At 47.0% G+C, this 19,130-nt stretch overlaps 1 protein-coding gene across 1 annotated transcript in view; it reads right to left on the reverse strand.

The window, feature by feature from the left end:
- Positions 1 to 19,130, reverse strand: part of LOC109876025 (junctophilin-1) — a 93,590-nt gene that overhangs the window by 33,971 nt on the left and 40,489 nt on the right.

Raw genomic sequence — 19,130 nt, forward strand, 5'->3', positions numbered from 1 at the left:
CTGCAACACACACACACACACTGCATTAGAACAGCAACACACTCACAACGCATCTCTCTCTCTCTCCCCCTCTCCCTCTCTCCCTCCCTCTCTCTCCATCAGGGATAACATACCACCCTGACCCCCTGTGCTTCTATCTCAAATCCAAATCCTTCTTTCACAAACGGAGCTATGCCCGTCAGCTGGCCCACAAAGACCTAAATCCAGTCTGCAGGATCTCACTGCTCTGCTGCAGGATAGGATCTCCATCTCTTCATTCAAAGACTCCATCATGGACACTCTTACTGACAAATGTGGCTGCTTTGTGTGATGTATTGTCTTCTTGCCTTTGTGCTGTTGTCTGTGCCCAATAATGTTTGTACCATGTTGTGCTTCTGTCATGTTATGTTGCTACCATACTATGTTGTCATGTTGTGTTGCTACCATGCTGTGTTGTCATGTTGTGTTGCTACCATGCTGTGTTGTCATGTTGTGTTGCTACCATGCTGTGTTGTCATGTTGCTACCATGCTGTTTTGCTATCATGCTGTGTTGTCATATTGTGTTGCTACCATGCTATGTTGTCATGTTGTGTTGTCTCATGCTGTGTTGTCATGTTGTGTTGCTACCATGCTGTGTTGTCATGTTGTGTTGCTACCATGCTGTGTTGACATGTTGCTACCATGCTGTTTTGCTATCATGCTGTGTTGTCATGTTGTGTTGCTACCATGCACCCACCCACCCTTTGAAAACCCAGTGAGATAAGAGCAGGTACACTCACTCACTCACTCACTCACTCACTCACTCACTCACTCACTCACTCACTCACTCACTCACTCACTCACTCACTCACTCACTCACTCACTCACTCACTCACTCACTCACTCACTCACTCACTCACTCACTGCTTTTGGTATTGTGAGCAGTCTGCTTTTGGTATTGTGAGCAGTCTGCTTTTGGTATTGTGAGCAGTCTGCTTTTGGTATTGTGAGCAGTCTGCTTTTGGTATTGTGAGCAGTCTGCTTTTGGTATTGTGAGCAGTCTGCTTTTGGTATTGTGAGCAGTCTGCTTTTGGTATTGTGAGCAGTCTGCTTTTGGTATTGTGAGCAGTCTGCTTTTGGTATTGTGAGCAGTCTGCTTTTGGTATTGTGAGCAGTCTGCTTTTGGTTTTCTATTGACTAATTATTACTAATTATGAACACACAGCATGAAGAGCAGAGTAGCAGAACATCGCTGTGAGAGGTGCCGCGTGTGTGTGTGTGTGTGTGTTTGACTCGTGAACACACTCAGAACACACTCCGACCAGACCACCACTACACGAAGGGAGGCAACAACAAAATGGATGCATCTCTTTCATATGGGGCTCTGGTCAGTAGTGTCACCAATACATGACAATGGAGACTGACAGGAAGTACCATAGCATCAGTCCAGCCAGACTCCTGCTGAATGATACTAGTCAGGACTCATCAGTCCAGCCAGACTCCTGCTGAATGATACAAGTCAGGACTCATCAGTCCAGCCAGACTCCTGCTGAATGATACTAGTCAGGAGTCATCAGTCCAGCCAGACTCCTGCTGAATGATACTAGTCAGGACTCATCAGTCCAGCCAGACTCCTGCTGAATGATACTAGTCAGGACTCATCAGTCCAGCCAGACTCCTGCTGAATGATACTAGTCAGGACTCATCAGTCCAGCCAGACTCCTACTGAATGATACTAGTCAGGACTCATCAGTCCAGCCAGACTCCTGCTGAATGATACTAGTCAGGACTCATCAGTCCAGCCAGACTCCTGCTGAATGATACTAGTCAGGACTCATCAGTCCAGCCAGACTCCTGCTGAATGATACTAGTCAGGACTCTTCAGTGCAGCCAGAATCCTACTGAATGATACTAGTCAGGATTCATCAGTCCAGCTCTAGTCTCACGTGCCAGACTCCTGCTGAATGATACTGGTCAGGATTCATCAGTCCAGCTCTAGTCTCACGTGCCAGACTCCTGCTGAATGATACTAGTCAGGATTAATCAGTCCAGCTCTAGTCTCACGTGCCAGACTCCTGCTGAATGATACTAGTCAGGACTCAATATAGAAACTACAGAAAGAGAACTCTGATGACCTACTTAACCCTGGTCTCTCTGCCACCCACCCCTCTCTACCCTCCCTCTCTCTTTGCCTCACTCTCTCTCTCTGTATCCCTCTCTCCTTCCCAGTTTGTCTCTCCCCCCCTCATCCCCCCCCCTCCCTCCTCTCTCTCTCTCTTCCCTCATCCCTGTCTCCTCATGAGTATGATATTATGTGTGCTCCAGTTCTTGGACAGTGAGGCGTCCTGTTTCAAAATCAAATCATATATGTCAGATGCCTTGCCGGGGTCAGTTGTGGCCGGGGTCAGTTGTGGCCGGGGACAGTTGTGGCCGGGGACAGTTGTGGCCGGGGACAGTTGTGGCCGGGGACAGTTGTGGCCGGGGACAGTTGTGGCCGGGGTCAGTTGTGGCCGGGGTCAGTTGTGGCCGGGGTCAGTTGTGGCCGGGGTCAGTTGTGGCCGGGGACAGTTGTGGCCGGGGACAGTTGTGGCCGGGGTCAGTTGTGGCCGGGGACAGTTGTGGCCGGGGACAGTTGTGGCCGGGGACAGTTGTGGCCGGGGACAGTTGTGGCCGGGGACAGTTGTGGCCGGGGTCAGTTGTGGCCGGGGACAGTTGTGGCCGGGGTCAGTTGTGGCCGGGGACAGTTGTGGCCGGGGACAGTTGTGGCCGGGGACAGTTGTGGCCGGGGACAGTTGTGGCCGGGGTCAGTTGTGGCCGGGGACAGTTGTGGCCGGGGTCAGTTGTGGCCGGGGACAGTTGTGGCCGGGGACAGTTGTGGCCGGGGTCAGTTGTGGCCGGGGACAGTTGTGGCCGGGGTCAGTTGTGGCCGGGGACAGTTGTGGCCGGGGACAGTTGTGGCCGGGGTCAGTTGTGGCCGGGGTCAGTTGCGGCCGGGGTCAGTTGTGGCCGGGGACAGTTGTGGCCGGGGACAGCTGCGGCCGGGGTCAGTTGCGGCCGGGGTCAGTTGTGGCCGGGGTCAGTTGCGGCCGGGGTCAGTTGTGGCCGGGGTCAAGTGAGATATTAAAATGGCTTCCGGTCCAGAAACAAGCCATCATCAACCAGGGACAAAGGACTCACTTATATAGCAGCAGACAGGACTGGAATATACCGGAACACAGCAAGACACACAGACATGCAATCTTGTATAACTAACCTTGTGGGGACACACAATTCAGCACTATTCAAAATCCTATTTTCCTTAACCCTAAACCTAACCCTAAACTGTACTCCTGCCTTAACTGCAAAATCTAACCTTAACCCTAAACCTAACCCTAACACTAATTCTATACAATATGTTGTTATGGAAATGAGTCAAGAGATGGACCTTAACGAAAAGTCATGTAAAATCTGAACTTTGAAAATGCCCTCCCTCCCTTACACTTTACACTGGCAACATACCGTACTGAACTTTACACTGGGCAACATACTGTACTTTACACTGGGCAACATACTGTACTGAACTTTACACTGGGCAACATACTGTACTGAACTTTACACTGGGCAACATACTGTACTGAACTTTACACTGGGCAACATACTGTACTGAACTTTACACTGGGCAACATACTGTACTGAACTTTACACTGGGCAACATACTGTACTGAACTTTACACTGGGCAACATACTGTACTGAACATTACACTGGGCAACATACTGTACTGAACTTTACACTGGGCAACATACTGTACTGAACTTTACACGGGGCAACATACTGTACTTTACACTGGGCAACATACTGTACTGAACTTTACACTGGGCAACATACTGTACTGAACTTTACACTGGGCAACATACTGTACTGAACTTTGTGTTTCAGACATAAGGAAGTGGATGGCTGCAAACTTTCTACTATTAAACTCGGACAAAACAGAGATGCTTGTTCTAGGTCCCAAGAAACAAAGAGATCTTCTGTTGAATCTGACAATTAATCTTAATGGTTGTACAGTCGTCTCAAATAAAACTGTGAAGGACCTCGGCGTTACTCTGGACCCTGATCTCTCTTTTGAAGAACATATCAAGACCATTTCGAGGACAGCTTTTTTCCATCTACGTAACATTGCAAAAATCAGAAACTTTCTGTCCAAAAATGATGCAGAAAAATTAATCCATGCTTTTGTCACTTCTAGGTTAGACTACTGCAATGCTCTATTTTCCGGCTACCCGGATAAAGCACTAAATAAACTTCAGTTAGTGCTAAATACGGCTGCTAGAATCCTGACTAGAACCAAAAAATTTGATCATATTACTCCAGTGCTAGCCTCTCTACACTGGCTTCCTGTCAAAGCAAGGGCTGATTTCAAGGTTTTACTGCTAACCTACAAAGCATTACATGGGCTTGCTCCTACCTATCTCTCTGATTTGGTCCTGCCGTACATACCTATACGTACGCTACGGTCACAAGACGCAGGCCTCCTAATTGTCCCTAGAATTTCTAAGCAAACAGCTGGAGGCAGGGCTTTCTCCTATAGAGCTCCATTTTTATGGAACGGTCTGCCTACCCATGTCAGAGACGCAAACTCGGTCTCAACCTTTAAGTCTTTACTGAAGACTCATCTCTTCAGTGGGTCATATGATTGAGTGTAGTCTGGCCCAGGAGTGGGAAGGTGAACGGAAAGGCTCTGGAGCAACGAACCGCCCTTGCTGTCTCTGCCTGGCCGGTTCCCCTCTTTCCACTGGGATTCTCTGCCTCTAACCCTATTACAGGGGCTGAGTCACTGGCTTGCTGGGGCTCTCTCATGCTGTCCCTGGAGGGGGTGCGTCACCTGAGTGGGTTGATTCACTGTTGTGGTCATCCTGTCTGGGTTGGCGCCCCCCCCCCCTTGGGTTGTGCCGTGGCGGAGATCTTTGTGGGCTATACTCAGCCTTGTCTCAGGATGGTAAGTTGGTGGTTGAAGATATCCCTCTAGTGGTGTGGGGGCTGTGCTTTGGCAAAGTGGGTGGGGTTATATCCTTCCTGTTTGGCCCTGTCCGGGGGTGTCCTCGGATGGGGCCACAGTGTCTCCTGACCCCTCCTGTCTCAGCCTCCAGTATTTATGCTGCAGTAGTTTATGTGTCGGGGGGCTGGGGTCAGTTTGTTATATCTGGAGTACTTCTCCTGTCCTATTCGGTGTCCTGTGTGAATCTAAGTGTGCGTTCTCTAATTCTCTCCTTCTCTCTTTCTTTCTCTCTCTCGGAGGACCTGAGCCCTAGGACCATGCCCCAGGACTACCTGACATGATGACTCCTTGCTGTCCCCAGTCCACCTGGCCATGCTGCTGTTCCAGTTTCAACTGACCTGAGCCCTAGGACCATGCCCCAGGACTACCTGACATGATGACTCCTTGCTGTCCCCAGTCTACCTGGCCATGCTGCTGCTCCAGTTTCAACTTCCACCTGACTGTGCTGCTGCTCTAGTTTCAACTGTTCTGCCTTATTATTATTCGACCATGCTGGTCATTTATGAACATTGAACATCTTGACCATGTTCTGTTATAATCTCCACCCGGCACAGCCAGAAGAGGACTGGCCACCCCACATAGCCTGGTTCCTCTCTAGGTTTCTTCCTAGGTATTGGCCTTTCTAGGGAGTTTTTCCTAGCCACTGTGCTTCTCCACCTGCATTGCTTGCTGTTTGGGGTTTTAGGCTGGGTTTCTGTACAGCACTTTGAGATATCAGCTGATGTACGAAGGGCTATATAAATAAATTTGATTTGATTTGATTTACACTGGGCAACATACTGTACTGAACTTTACACTGGGCAACATACTGTACTTTACACTGGGCAACATACTGTACTTTACACTGGGCAACATACTGTACTGAACTTTACACGGGGCAACATACTGTACTGAACTTTACACTGGGCAACATACTGTACTTTACACTGGGCAACATACTGTACTGAACTTTACACTGGGCAACATACTGTACTGAACTTTACACTGGGCAACATACTGTACTTTACACTGGGCAACATACTGTACTGAACTTTACACTGGGCAACATACTGTACTTTACACTGGGCAACATACTGTACTGAACTTTACACTGGGCAACATACTGTACTGAACTTTACACTGGGCAACATACTGTACTGAACTTTACACTGGGCAACATACTGTACTTTACACTGGGCAACATACTGTACTTTACACTAGGCAACATACTGTACTTTACACTGGTCAACATACTGTACTTTACACTGGGCAACATACTGGACTGACCTTCACACTGGCAACATACTGTACTGAACTTTACACTGGGCAACATACTGTACTGAACTTTACACTGGGCAACATACTGTACTGAACTTTACACTGGGCAACATACTGTACTTTACACTGGGCAACATACTGTACTGAACTTACACTGGCAACATACTGTACTGAACTTACACTGGCAACATACTGTACTGAACTTACACTGGCAACATACTGTACTGAACTTTGCACTGGCAACATACTGTACTGAACTTTACACTGGGCAACATACTGTACTTTACACTGAGCAACATACTGTACTTTACACTGGGCAACATACTGTACTGAACTTTACACTGGGCAACATACTGTACTTTACACTGGGCAACATACTGTACTGAACTTACACTGGCAACATACTGTACTGAACTTACACTGGCAACATACTGTACTGAACTTACACTGGCAACATACTGTACTGAACTTTGCACTGGCAACATACTGTACTGAACTTTACACTGGGCAACATACTGTACTTTACACTGAGCAACATACTGTACTTTACACTGGGCAACATACTGTACTGAACTTTACACTGGGCAACATACTGTACTGAAATTTACACTGGCAACATACTGTACTGAACTTACACTGGCAACATACTGTACTGAACTTTACACTGGGCAACATACTGTACTGTACTTTACACTGAGCAACATACTGAACTTTACACTGGGCAACATACTGTACTGAACTTTACACTGGGCCACATACTGTACTGAACTTTACACTGGGCAACATACTGTACTTTACACTGGGCAACATACTGTACTGAACTTACACTGGGCAACATACTGTACTTTACACTGGGCAACATACTGTACTGAACTTTACACTGGGCAACATACTGTACTGAACTTTACACTGGCAACATACTGTACTTTACACTGGGCAACATACTGTACTGAACTTTACACTGGGCAACATACTGTACTTTACACTGGGCAACATACTGTACTGAACTTTACACTGGGCAACATACTGTACTGAACTTTACACTGGCAACATACTGTACGTTACACTGGGCAACATACTGTACTGAACTTTACACTGGGCAACATACTGTACTTTACACTGGGCAACATACTGTACTGAACTTTACACTGGACAACATACTGTACTGAACTTGATAATTTGTCATGTGACATGTTCATAACCAGGACAATACCTTCAGCCATGACCCCAAAATGAATGCCAAAAGCTATGGCTCTCAGCCGGGTTAGTCAGGTACTGTTGCAATCTCTCCTCCACACACACACACACACACACACACACACACACACACACACACACACACACACACACACACACACACACACACACACACACACACACACACACACACACACACACACACACACACACACTAAAGTATCAGTAGCATAACAAAACGTCTGCACAAATTAACACCGGTGTGGAACCCAACCTGTGTGGCTATAGAAGGGATCTGAAAGCCCAGTGTTAAGTCGGGATTACTTAAGCCTGACTAACTCTATCAGTGGGCCAGTGAAACCAGACACCCAAATCATTTCAGAATGATTAATGTACGTCAGTTGGGTTTAGTATCAATGGCTGGCAGTGACGCTAGAGGTGACGGCTGTAGAACGGTTGTCTTGAGATGTTCTATTCTAATGCACTTCTGCTACGTCAGACTTAAAAGAGCAATCAGCAGTTGATACATCCATTTTTTGGGACTGAATTAAATGAATGATACGTACCCATTCTTGAAGGATATAACTTCTAAATGCCAACAGAGGTGTTTTGAAAAGGAGGATTTAGATTTATAAAAGCATCTACTATTTGTCAACCATTATATCACAACTGAGAAACATGTTCTCTACTACTACCAAAATGTTTGAGAATGACACAAATAGTAATTTCCACAAAGTTTGCTGCTTCAGTGTCTTTAGGTATTTTTGTCAGATGTTACTATGGAATACTGAAGTATAATTACAAGCATTTCAGAAGTGTCAAAGGATTTTATTGACAATTACATAAAGTTGATTCAAAGAGTCAATATTTGCAGTGTTGACCCTTCTTGTTCAAGACCTCTGCAATCCGCCCTGGGCCACATCCTGACTGATGGCAGCCCATTCTTGCATAATCAATGTTTGGAGTTTGTCAGAATTTGTGGGGTTTTGTTTGTCCACCCGCCTCTTGAGGATTGACCACAAGTTCTCAATGGGATTAAGGTCTGAGGAGTTTCCTGGCCATGGACCCAAAATATTGATGTTTTGTTCCCCGAGCCACTCAGTTATCACTTTTGCCTTATGGCAAGGTGCTCCATCATGCTGGAAAAGGCATTGTTCGTCCCCAAACTGTTCCTGGATGGTTGGGAGAAGTTGCTCTCGGAGGATGGGCTGGTACCATTCTTTATTCATGGCTGTGTTTTTAGGCAAAATTGTGAGTGAGCCCACTCCCTAGGCTGAGAAGCAACCCCACACATGAATGGTCTCAGGATGCTTTACTGTTGGCCTGACACAGGACTGAATGTAGCGTTCACCTTGTCTTCTCCGGACAAGCTTTTTCCAGATGCCCCACACAATCGGAAAGAGGATTCATCAGAGAAAATGTCTTTACCCCAGTCCTCAGCAGTCCAATCCCTGTACCTTTTGCAGAAAATGAGTCTGTCCCTGATGTTTTTCCTGGAGAGAAGTGGCTTCTTTCCTGCCCTTCTTGGCACCAGGCCATCCTCCAAAAGTCTTCACCTCACTGTGCATGCAGATGCACTCACACCTGCCTGCTGCCATTCCTGAGCAAGCTCTGTACTGGTGGTGCCCCGATCCCGCAGCTGAATCAACTTTAGGAGACGGTCCTGGCGCTTGCTGGACTTTCTTGGAAGCCGTCTTCACAACAATTGAACCACTCTCCTTGAAGTTCTTGATGATCAGATAAACGGTTGATTTAGGTGTAATCTTACTGGCAGCAATATCCTTGCCTGTGAAGCCCTTTTTGTGCAAAACGTGTTTCCTTGCAGGTAACCATGGTTGACAGAGGAAGAACAATGATTCCAAGCACCACCCTCCTTTTGAAGCGTCCAGTCTGTTATTTGAACTCAATCAGCATGACAGAGTGATCTCCAGCCGTGTCCTCGTCAACACTCACACCTGTGTTAACGAGAGAATCACTGACATGATGTCAGCTGGTCCGTTTGTGGCAAGGCTGAAATGCAGTGGAAATGTTTTTTGGGATTCACTTCAATTGCATGGCAAAGAGGGACTTTGCAATTAATTGCAATTCATCTGATCAGTCTTCATAACATTCTGGAGTATATGCAAATTGCCATCATACAAACTGAAGCAGCAGACTTTGTGAAAATGTATATTTGTGTCAAAATGCTATGTCATTCAAACGCTATGTCAGCCAACTCATAATAGTCAAATACCAGCACAAAATGATGTGGTACGTCTCCCTGCAAAACCATGACATTGACCTCCTGTTGTTGTTGGTGGTAAGTGGGACACCTTTACAGGTGAAGGTGCCATTTGGTTACCCTGGTGATATCAGCCTGCTTTGTGCTAACATTCCACTCATGCCAAACATGACTAGGAGTGATGAGGAGTGGCATGATAGCTAAACAGACTGGCACACAGGATGCCATTTGGGATATATTTACGGGCTCTAGTTGAGACAGACAGTAAGATAGTAGCGCAGGTCAGGATGCTGCATATTGTACAATGGCTGAGTCTAATCCTGGATGCTGATTGGTTAAAATCAATAAAACCAATTCACCAAGTTACCACCGGCTAAGTCTAAGACGTTAAAATGCCTATTTGCCTTTTCATCTCACTGCGCAAACCCGCTGTCTCATCAGCCCAGCCAGGCAATTTATAAACGTGACCTCCAGTGTACAAAGCATCTAGACTTTATCTCACATTTATTTTAAACTAGCAATTGGTTTTCAACAGCTGAGATTTGTATAAACTGTTTGCCTCAGTATTTTTGCAACATTGCTTCAGTATTGCGATGTCCCGTCCAGTAAGTCCGGAGTCAGGAAGAGATGGATAGTCAGACAGCCATCAAAACTAGTGAACCTTGGCTGGAAACAAAACAACGGCTTGGGTAGCAACCTCAGGACTTTTGCCTTTGTGGAAGGATGAAATAGTATAAATAAATCAATCCCCCCCAAAAAAATGTTATTAAAATTTGTGAATCATTATTTGAATATGTTGGTAATGGTTGTATAAAAGTAATAATGCCCTTGAAGCCGGTGTTTTGGAGGATATAATATCATGGTTTGCCGGCCCTCAACGTGCCTTTATCCATAAAACACAAGCTTCTCGTGCATTATCACTTACATGAACCTAATCCAGTTGACACAGACAGGATGATGGTGCAGGATAATGAATAAAGTGGTCAGAGAGGAGAGAGCACCCAAGGAGGGCAGGGGATGGGAGAGCAGGTTAGGGGAGAGCAGGGGAGAGGAGAGTAAGGGAGAGCTGGGGAGAGGAGAGTAAGGGAGAGCAGGGGAGGGGAGAGTAGGGGAGAGCAGGGGAGAGGAGGGGAGAGGAGAGTAAGGGAGAGGAGGGGAGGGGAGAGCAGGGGAGGGGAGAACAGGGGAGAGTAGAGTAGGGGAGAGCAGAGTAGGGGAGAGCAGGGGAGGGGAAAGCAGGGGAGAGTAGAGTAGGGGAGAGCAGGGGAGAGGAGAGTAAGAGAGAGCAGGGGAGAGGAGAGTAGGGGAGAGCAGGGGAGAGGAGAGTAAGAGAGAGTAGAGTAGAGTAGGGGAGAGCAGGGGAGAGAAGAGCAGAGGAGAGCAAGGAAGAGGAGACTAGAGCAGGGGAGAGTAGAGGACATTATGGTAGAGCCGGGAAGAGGAAAGCAGGGGAGAGGAGAGCAGGACTCCGTGTCCCAGTCCCAAATAGCATCCTATCCTCTATGTAGTGCACTACTTTTGACCAGGGCCCCATAGGGAATAGGGTGCCGTTTGGGACCCTATCCTCTATGTAGTGCACTACTTTTGACCAGGGCCCCATAGGGAATAGGGTGCCGTTTGGGACCCTATCCTCTATGTAGTGCACTACTTTTGACCAGGGCCCCATAGGGAATAGGGTGCCGTTTGGGACCCTATCCTCTATGTAGTGCACTACTTTTGACCAGGGCCCCATAGGGAATAGGGTGCCATTTGGGACCCTATCCTCTATGTAGTGCACTACTTTTGACCAGGGCCCCATAGGGAATAGGGTGCCATTTGGGATGCAGACATTAGGTACTACTGTATTTTGAAGCAGTCTCTATACCTCTCTCTCTCTCTTTCCCTCTCTACCCCCCCACTCTCTCTCAATTCAAGGGGCTTTATTGGCATGGAAAACATGTGTTATCATTGCCAAAGCAAGTGAGGTAGATAATATACACAAGTGAAATAAACAATGCAAATTAATAGTAAACATACAGAAGTTTCAAAACAATAAAGACATTACAAATGTCATTATATATACAGTGTTACAACGATGTACAAATGGTTAAGGGTATGGGTTGTATTTACAATGGTGTTTGTTCTTCACTGGTTGCCCTTTTCTTCTGGCAACAGGTCACAAATCTTGCTGCTGTGATGGAACACTGTGGTATTTCACCCAGTAGATGTGAGAGTTCAGTCAGAAGAGTGTCTTCTCTTGAGAGCCAGGTCTGCCTACGGCGGCCTTTCTAAATGACAAGGCTATGCTCACTGAGTCTGTATGTATATATTCTCTCTCTCTCTCTCTCTCTCTCTCTCTCTCTCTCTCTCTCTCTCTCTCTCTCTCTCTCTCTCTCTCTCTCTCTCTCTCTCTCTCTCTCTCTCTCTCTCTCTCTCTCTCTCTCTCTCTCTCTCTCTCTCTATCTCTCTCTCTCTCTCTCTCTCTCTCTCTCTCTCTCTCTCTCTCTCTCTCTCTCTCTCTCTCTCTCTCTCTCTCTCTCTCTCTCATCACAGACACAATGCCAGGCGGTTCATCACTAACCAGTCTTTCCAGGATTCTGCGATATTTTTAGCAAAATCTAAATTGCCTGCATATTATTGCGAGGGCTTGCAAATTTCAAACACTATTTCCCTATAAAACAGTCAAATAATCATAATAATATCGCATAAAACTGACCAATCACCGCAGTATAAAAAGAGGGCTCGCAATTTCAACCAATCACCGCACTACAAAATGCAAACACACACACACACATAGCAAGGCAAGGCTGTGCTCACTGAGCCTGCACTTTGTCAAGGTTTTTCTTACTAACCAAAGTCAAATATTTAGCCACGGTGTACTGTCGATTTAGGGCCAGATAGCACTGCATTTTGCTCTGTGCTTGTGTTTCCCAATAAGCAATGTAGTTTTGACTGTGTTGTAATACGTTTTTGTTCTGATTGATTGGATGTTCTGGTCCTGATTCTTCAGTGTGTTAGTAGAACAGGTTAGTGAACTCAGCCCCAGGACCAGCTGGATGAGGGGGCTGAGGCTTCAGTGTGTTAGTAGAACAGGTTAGTGAACTCAGCCCCAGGACCAGCTGGATGAGGGGGCTGAGGCTTCAGTGTGTTAGTAGAACAGGTTAGTGAACTCAGCCCCAGGACCAGCTGGATGAGGGGGCTGAGGCTTCAGTGTGTTAGTAGAACAGGTTAGTGAACTCAGCCCCAGGACCAGCTGGATGAGGGGGCTGAGGCTTCAGTGTGTTAGTAGAACAGGTTAGTGAACTCAGCCCCAGGACCAGCTGGATGAGGGGGCTGAGGCTTCAGTGTGTTAGTAGAACAGGTTAGTGAACTCAGCCCCAGGACCAGCTGGATGAGGGGACTGAGGCTTCAGTGTGTTAGTAGAACAGGTTAGTGAACTCAGCCCCAGGACCAGCTGGATGAGGGGGCTGAGGCTTCAGTGTGTTAGTAGAATAGGTTAGTGAACTCAGCCCCAGGACCAGCTGGATGAGGGGGCTGAGGCTTCAGTGTGTTAGTAGAACAGGTTAGTGAACTCAGCCCAGGACCAGCTGGATGAGGGGACTGAGGCTTCAGTGTATTAGTAGAACAGGTTAGTGAACTCAGCCCCAGGACCAGCTGGATGAGGGGGCTGAGGCTTCAGTGTGTTAGTAGAATAGGTTAGTGAACTCAGCCCCAGGACCAGCTGGATGAGGGGGCTGAGGCTTCAGTGTGTTAGTAGAACAGGTTAGTGAACTCAGCCCAGGACCAGCTGGATGAGGGGACTGAGGCTTCAGTGTGTTAGTAGAACAGGTTAGTGAACTCAGCCCCAGGACCAGCTGGATGAGGGGGCTGAGGCTTCAGTGTGTTAGTAGAATAGGTTAGTGAACTCAGCCCCAGGACCAGCTGGATGAGGGGGCTGAGGCTTCAGTGTGTTAGTAGAACAGGTTAGTGAACTCAGCCCAGGACCAGCTGGATGAGGGGACTGAGGCTTCAGTGTGTTAGTAGAACAGGTTAGTGAACTCAGCCCCAGGACCAGCTGGATGAGGGGGCTGAGGCTTCAGTGTGTTAGTAGAACAGGTTAGTGAACTCAGCCCCAGGACCAGCTGGATGAGGGGACTATTTTCTTTGCTCAGCTCTTGGCATTGCAGGGCTTGGTAATGATATGAGAGGGGGTCACTGTATTGTAGATGTTTCCAAAACTTAATTGCTCTTTGTTGAGTTTTTATTATTAGTGGATATTGGCCTAATTCCGCTCTGTAGTTTTCCTCTGGACATGTAGGAGAATCTTACATCTTATAGGGGGTTATAGATGACAGATCAGACAGTAGTGACCATGGGGTTATAGATGACAGATCAGACAGTAGTGGCCAGGGGGTTATAGATGACAGATCAGACAGTAGTGGCCAGGGGATTATAGATGACAGATCAGACAGTAGTGACCAGGGGGTTATAGATGACAGATCAGACAGTAGTGGCCAGGGGGTTATAGATGACAGATCAGACAGTAGTGGCCAGGGGGTTATAGATGACAGATCAGACAGTAGTGGCCAGGGGGTTATAGATGACAGATCAGACAGTAGTGGCCAGGGGGTTATAGATGACAGATCAGACAGTAGTGGCCAGGGGGTTATAGATGACAGATCAGACAGTAGTGGCCAGGGGATTATAGATGACAGATCAGACAGTAGTGGCCAGGGGGTTATAGATGACAGATCAGACAGTAGTGGCCAGGGGGTTATAGATGACAGATCAGACAGTAGTGGCCAGGGGGTTATAGATGACAGATCAGACAGTAGTGGCCAGGGGGTTATAGATGACAGATCAGACAGTAGTGGCCAGGGGATTATAGATGACAGATCAGACAGTAGTGGCCAGGGGTTTAGAGATGACAGATCAGACAGTAGTGGCCAGGGGTTTAGAGATGACAGATCAGACAGTAGTGGCTAGGGGGTTAGAGATGACAGATCAGACAGTAGTGACCAGGGGGTTATAGATGACAGATCAGACAGTAGTGGCCAGGGGGTTATAGATGACAGATCAGACAGTAGTGGCCAGGGGGTTATAGATGACAGATCAGACAGTAGTGGCCAGGGGGTTATAGATGACAGATCAGACAGTAGTGGCCAGGGGGTTATAGATGACAGATCAGACAGTAGTGGCCAGGGGGTTATAGATGACAGATCAGACAGTAGTGGCCAGGGGGTTATAGATGACAGATCAGACAGTAGTGGCCAGGGGGTTAGAGATGACAGATCAGACAGTAGTGACCAGGGGGTTAGAGATGACAGATCAGACAGTAGTGGCCAGGGCGTTATAGATGACAGATCAGACAGTAGTGGCCAGGGGGTTATAGATGACAGATCAGACAGTAGTGGCCAGGGGGTTATAGATGACAGATCAGACAGTAGTGACCAGGGGGTTATAGATGACAGATCAGACAGTAGTGACCAGGGGGTTATAGATGACAGATCAGACATTAGTGACCAGGGGGTTATAGATGACAGATCAGACAGTAGTGGCCAGGGGGTTATAGATGACAGATCAGACAGTAGTGACCAGGGGGTTAGAGATGACAGATCAGACAGTAGTGGCCAGGGGGTTAGAGATGACAGATCAGACAGTAGTGACCAGGGGGTTATAGATGACAGATCAGACAGTAGTGGCCAGGGGGTTATAGATGACAGATCAGACAGTAGTGACCAGGGGGTTATAGATGACAGATCAGACAGTAGTGGCCAGGGGGTTATAGATGACAGATCAGACAGTAGTGGCCAGAGGGTTATAGATGACAGATCAGACAGTAGTGACCAGGGGGTTATAGATGACAGATCAGACAGTAGTGGCCAGGGGGTTAGAGATGACAGATCAGACAGTAGTGACCAGGGGGTTATAGATGACAGATCAGACAGTAGTGGCCAGGGGGTTATAGATGACAGATCAGACAGTAGTGACCAGGGGGTTATAGATGACAGATCAGACAGTAGTGGCCAGGGGGTTATAGATGACAGATCAGACAGTAGTGGCCAGAGGGTTATAGATGACAGATCAGACAGTAGTGACCAGGGGGTTATAGATGACAGATCAGACAGTAGTGACCAGGGGGTTATAGATGACAGATCAGACAGTAGTGACCAGGGGGTTAGAGATGACAGATCAGACAGTAGTGGCCAGTGGGTTAGAGATGACAGATCAGACAGTAGTGGCCAGGGGGTTAGAGATGACAGATCAGACAGTAGTGGCCAAGGGGTTATAGATGACAGATCAGACAGTAGTGACCAGGGGGTTATAGATGACAGATCAGACAGTAGTGACCAGGGGGTTATAGATGACAGATCAGACAGTAGTGGCCAGGGGGTTATAGATGACAGATCAGACAGTAGTGACCAGGGGGTTATAGATGACAGATCAGACAGTAGTGACCAGGGGGTTATAGATGACAGATCAGACAGTAGTGACCAGGGGGTTATAGATGACAGATCAGACAGTAGTGACCAGGGGGTTATAGATGACAGATCAGACAGTAGTGTCCAGGGGGTTATAGATGACAGATCAGACAGTAGTGGCCAGGGGGTTATAGATGACAGATCAGACAGTAGTGGCCAGGGGGTTATAGATGACAGATCAGACAGTAGTGGCCAGGGGTTTATAGATGACAGATCAGACAGTAGTGGCCAGGGGGTTAGAGATGACAGATGAGACAGTAGTGACCAGGGGTTAGAGTTGACAGATCAGACAGTAGTGACCAGGGGGTTAGAGATGACAGATGAGACAGTAGTGACCAGGGGGTTAGAGTTGACAGATCAGACAGTAGTGGCCAGGGGGTTAGAGATGACAGATCAGACAGTAGTGGCCAGGGGGTTATAGATGACAGATCAGACAGTAGTGACCAGGGGGTTATAGATGACAGATGAGACCGTAGTGACCAGGGGGTTAGAGATGACAGATCAGCAGACAGTAGTGACCAGGGGGTTATAGATGACAGATCAGACAGTAGTGGCCAGGGGGTTATAGATGACAGATCAGACAGTAGTGACCAGGGGGTTAGAGATGACAGATCAGACAGTAGTGGCCAGGGGGTTAGAGATGACAGATCAGACAGTAGTGACCAGGGGGTTATAGATGACAGATCAGACAGTAGTGGCCAGGGGGTTATAGATGACAGATCAGACAGTAGTGACCAGGGGGTTATAGATGACAGATCAGACAGTAGTGGCCAGGGGGTTATAGATGACAGATCAGACAGTAGTGGCCAGAGGGTTATAGATGACAGATCAGACAGTAGTGACCAGGGGGTTATAGATGACAGATCAGACAGTAGTGACCAGGGGGTTATAGATGACAGATCAGACAGTAGTGACCAGGGGGTTAGAGATGACAGATCAGACAGTAGTGGCCAGTGGGTTAGAGATGACAGATCAGACAGTAGTGGCCAGTGGGTTAGAGATGACAGATCAGACAGTAGTGGCCAAGGGGTTAGAGATGACAGATCAGACAGTAGTGACCAGGGGGTTATAGATGACAGATCAGACAGTAGTGACCAGGGGGTTATAGATGACAGATCAGACAGTAGTGGCCAGGGGGTTATAGATGACAGATCAGACAGTAGTGACCAGGGGGTTATAGATGACAGATCAGACAGTAGTGACCAGGGGGTTATAGATGACAGATCAGACAGTAGTGACCAGGGGGTTATAGATGACAGATCAGACAGTAGTGACCAGGGGGTTATAGATGACAGATCAGACAGTAGTGTCCAGGGGGTTATAGATGACAGATCAGACAGTAGTGGCCAGGGGGTTATAGATGACAGATCAGACCGTAGTGGCCAGGGGGTTAGAGATGACAGATCAGCAGACAGTAGTGACCAGGGGGTTAGAGATGACAGATCAGACAGTAGTGGCCAGGGGGTTAGAGATGACAGATCAGACAGTAGTGACCAGGGGGTTATAGATGACAGATCAGACAGTAGTGGCCAGGGGGTTATAGATGACAGATCAGACAGTAGTGGCCAGGGGGTTATAGATGACAGATCAGACAGTAGTGGCCAGGTGGTTAGATATTTGGTTTTCTAATGATCAATTAGCCTTTTAAAATGATAAACTTGGATTGGCTAACACAATGTGCCATTGGAACACAGGGGTGATGGTTGCTGATAATGGGCCTATGTACACCTATGTCGTTCCCAGCTACAAAAGTCATTTACAACATTAACAACGTCTACACTGAATTTCTGATCAATTTGATGTTATTTTAATGGACAAAAAATGCGCTTTACTTTCAAAAACAAGGACATTTCTAAGTGACCCCAAACTGTTGAATGGTAGCGTATATATACAGTACCAGTCAAAAGCCTGGACACACCTCCTCATTCAAGAGTTCTTCATAACAAATAACACATATGGAATCATGTAGTACATGTAGTAACCAACGTGTTAAAACTAATCAAAAATTAATTTGAGATTTTTCAAAGTAGCCTCCCTTTGCCTCGATGACAGCATGGCACACTCTCCGCAGAGCGGAAGAGGGGAAAGTCGAAGTCACAGTCATTATGATATTCTGAGAGAGTAACTTGGCATATATAAGAAGGCCATTAGAAATGCCAGACGGGCTCATTTTACGAACTAGATCACTATTAATCAGAATAATTGATCGTTTGATAAATCCTACCCTGCAAAATCTATGTGAACTTTCCTCCACGTTAAAATGTGATGTGTTTTCTGCATATTTCAGAGATAAGATAAGCAACGTCAGGCTGGGTATCAGTCAAGACCTGATGAGAAGTTTGATGATATGAGCCCTAGCCGACCACGCAAAAGGAACTATGGATGTATTTTCCCTGGTTGACACAGACATGCTCAGGAAAGTGATATCACAACGTATGTCTTCTACCTGCCTCCTCCATCCTATCCCCTACCACCTTCTACAAAATCTGATGAAGTGCACGCTATTGTTAATCACTTCCTGTTTCAAAAGGCATTTCCCCCACGGCACTATAAACTGCTCTGGTGAAAACCTTTCTGAAGGAAAGTCATCTAGAGTCTTCCAGTTCTTAGCGATGTTCACCTAATCTTCAGCTGGCCATTCTTAAGCCAAATTCTGGAGAAATTGGTGTTCAAACAGCTACAATATGTTTTATGTGCCAACTGTTTTCCATTCTGGTTTTGGTGTCCACCACAGCACAGAGACAGCCTTAGTTCAAGTGATAAATGATCCCAGAGCCAACGCAGATGCCAAACAGCTCTCTGTCCTTGTAATCTTAGATTTAAGTGCTGCATTCGACACTGCTGACCATGATGTCCTTCTGGGCAGACTGGAGAGGTGGCTTGGCCTCTCCGGGCCAGTTCTAAATGGTTTAGGACCTATTAAACCGGGCCAGAGTTTTTTGTCACCCTTGGTGAACATAACTCAGAGAAAATACATATCACGTGGTGTTCTACGAGGTTCGATTCTGGGTCAGGTATTG

This window comes from Oncorhynchus kisutch, linkage group LG18, assembly GCF_002021735.2.
Source record: "Oncorhynchus kisutch isolate 150728-3 linkage group LG18, Okis_V2, whole genome shotgun sequence".
Lineage (NCBI taxonomy): Eukaryota > Metazoa > Chordata > Actinopteri > Salmoniformes > Salmonidae > Oncorhynchus > Oncorhynchus kisutch.